This window comes from Schistocerca nitens, chromosome 4, assembly GCF_023898315.1.
Source record: "Schistocerca nitens isolate TAMUIC-IGC-003100 chromosome 4, iqSchNite1.1, whole genome shotgun sequence".
NCBI lineage: Eukaryota > Metazoa > Arthropoda > Insecta > Orthoptera > Acrididae > Schistocerca > Schistocerca nitens.
Genome location: NC_064617.1, coordinates 739,572,685 through 739,575,927, shown reverse-complemented (window position 1 = coordinate 739,575,927; position 3,243 = coordinate 739,572,685). Strand labels below are relative to the sequence as shown.

Sequence of the window (3,243 nt, the reverse complement as noted above, 5' to 3'; positions counted from 1 at the left end):
GAAGACGGAATCATAGCAGAAATATGGAAATTAAATGACAATAATCTCACACAAGCGACTCAAAGAATTATATCAAACATTTGGGAATCTGAACAAATACTTGCAGAGTGGAAATGAGCATTAATTCATCCTCTCCACAAAAAAAATAACGAAAACCGATACAAATAATTATAGGGGAATCCCACTGCTGCCTGTAGTATACAAAATTCTTTCATATGCCCTGTTAACGCAACTAGAAGAATAGGTGGAGCAATTAATAGGAGAGTATCAGGCAGGGTTTTGCAAAGTTAGATCTTGCAGTGAACAGAAATGGAACCTAGAGACGATCTTGAAAATGAGAAGGTGTAGAAATACGTTGGTGACCTTTGTCGACTTTAAAAAAGCATATGATTCAATAGATGGCCAAACATTATTCCACACTTCAGAGGACTTCAAGACTGACTGGAAAACAAGATAAGTTATCCAACAGACATTAACCTCGATCGGGCGCGCCGTTTTTCATAACACATGAATAGAATAGCTTTCTTTATGTTACGAAGGTAAGTCATGTATGATCAAAATCACAATTTAATGTTAGTTTATTTTAAAAAAAGGAGAAAATAAACTTACATAATATGAGCTAAACTACTATTTTATTAAACAATTGCCAAGTACAGGTGTTAAAGAGACAGTAATGACGCATTCGAAACACTAAGCAGTGCAGTGGCATCAAATCTCGGTCAGCTGCTTATTCGATCACTAATTATCTCGTAGAAAACTGCCTCAATGTGGGATTATGTTACCAGTTCGTAACTAGGGTCATTTTTTTTAACTAATCGTAAATCTTTTCTCGCCTAGCTCGCTTTGTATTTTATATTACTGCTGCTCACTTGGGCGTACGACAACACAATTTATCGCTGTGTTACCTAAAGCAATACTGAAGGAATGGGTATAGTTTTGCAGTTGTGAAACAAAAATGTAAACAGACATAATCATTTTCAGAATGAGATTTTCACTCTGCAGCGGAGTGTGCGCTGATATGAAACTTCCTGGCAGATTAAAACTGTGTGCCGGACCGAGACTCGAACTCGGGACCTTTGCCTTTCGCGGGCAAGTGCTCTACCAACTGAGCTACCGAAGCACGACTCACGGCCGGTACTCACAGCTTTAATTCTGTCAGTATCTCGTCTCCTACCTTCCAAGGTTCGCAGAAGAGCTTCTGTAAAGTTTGGAAGGTAGGAGACGAGATACTGGCAGAATTAAAGCTGTGAGTACCGGGCGTGAGTCGTGCTTCGGTAGCTCAGTTGGTAGAGCACTTGCCCGCGAAAGGCAAAGGTCCCGAGTTCGAGTCTCGGTCGGGCACACAGTTTTAATCTGCCAGGAAGTTTCATATCAGCGCACACTCCACTGCAGAGTGAAAATCTCATTCTGGAAACATCCCCAAGGCTGTGGCTAAGCCATGTCTCCGCTATATCCTTTCGTTCAGGAGTGCTAGTTCTGCAAGGTTCGCAGAAGAGCTTCTGTAAAGTTTGGAAGGTAGGAGACGAGATACTGGCAGAATTAAAGCTGTGAGTACCGGGCATGAGTCGTGCTTCGGTAGCTCAGTTGGTAGAGCGCTTGCCCGTGAAAGGCAAAGGTCCCGAGTTCGAGTCTCGGTCGGGCGCCGGCACGGTAGCTCACCGATCAACAGCGAACCAAAACGGCTGTCTTACGACGTCCGCCCCGAGCAGATACAACGCGAATGAAAGAGAACAAAATGAGATTTAAAAAAAAGTTGGTAGAGCACTTGCCCGCGAAAGGCAAAGGTCCCGAGTTCGAGTCTCGGTCGGGCACACAGTTTTAATCTGCCAGGAAGTTTCATAATCGTTTTATTTTTGGTTGGCGCACTTTATACACAGGCGCGCCCGCTCGAGGGTTAACAGGTACAGTCTTCAGAGTTAAATTCGTGGGATATGCGCCAGAAACATTTCATACTGATATTGGTGTTCGTCAAGGAGATGGCCTGTACCAGCTTCTATTTAACATGATTCTGGATAAAATTGTGAGTGTATGGGGAAAGTACACAAGGGGAACTTCCTGGCAGAATAAAACTGTGTGCCGGACCGAGACTCGAACTCGGGATCTTTGCCTTGTGTGGGCAAGTGCTCTACCAAGTGAGCTACACGTCCTCATAGATATATTTCCGTCAGTACCTCGTCTCCTACCTTCATTGTGGATACACAAAGGGAATTCAGCTCGGCATTAAAACAGAGCAGAGAATGAATGTGAAATGTCTGGCTTTCGTGGACCATCTTTCCATTCTAACCAACAACAGAGAAGAAGTCTAACTTGCACTGGAGAAGCTCCACGAAAACTCACAGAAAACTGGCCCACAAATCTCCCAGAAGAAGACTGAATATATGGAAAGCAAACCTGCAGATAATCTCCTCATTACAGCTCAGTATGAGAAAGTACCACGAGTTGCGCACTTCAAATATCTAGGAGAGATAATTCAACAATCAGGACTGAACTCCATAGCCGATCGAGAAAGAATCTCTCTTGCAATCACTACTATATAAAATCTATTTCTGTCAATGCGAAACTAAGGCATTTCAACACAGTGGTTCTACCAGAGGCACTCCCCGCTGCAAAAACTACAGTGATTCATGGTCATACCAAAATCAGAGAGATTGGAAAGCAAGAAAGAAAAATTCCAAGGAAAATATATGGACCAGTGTTTCGTGAATGAATTTGTATAAAGAGGCCAACAAGAGAGATGTACAAAGAAATAAAAACAACAACGCACACCTTTAGAAAGTGAACGATGAAGTTTTATGGACATATCAGCAGGATGAACAAGAACAGGCTCATAAGACAAATCATTGACATAACAGACACTAGCAAGTGGTCTACTGAAGCAGAAAAAGACATTAAGAAACTGGGAATCACCAAGACACTCACAAGACAAATCATTGACATAACAGACACTAGCAAGTGGTCTACTGAAACAGAAAAAGACATTAAGGAACTGGGAATCACGTAAGAGAACATAAACAATCGAAAACAGTTCAGGAACATCATAACGAAACACACGATTAGACGAAAACTCACCGAAAAAAGAACAGGAAATAAATAGTCAGAAGAACGCAAGAGAGAGCACAGGCACAGTGAGAGTATGGGAAGAACGAAGGAAGAAGAAGAAATCATGATTACTCAAGTTTAATCGCTCTCTTAAAAGTGAATAATCGAAATACAGTAAATAGAAATTTTTGTAACAAGGTTTCC

At 41.9% G+C, this 3,243-nt stretch overlaps 1 non-coding gene across 1 annotated transcript; it reads left to right on the top strand.

The window, feature by feature from the left end:
• The first annotated feature begins 1,569 nt into the window (after window positions 1–1,569).
• Trnas-uga (transfer RNA serine (anticodon UGA)) lies at window positions 1,570–1,648 on the top strand. Its single transcript has one exon. It is a non-coding gene; the product is annotated as a tRNA-Ser (tRNA).
• Window positions 1,649–3,243: the final 1,595 nt, after the last annotated feature.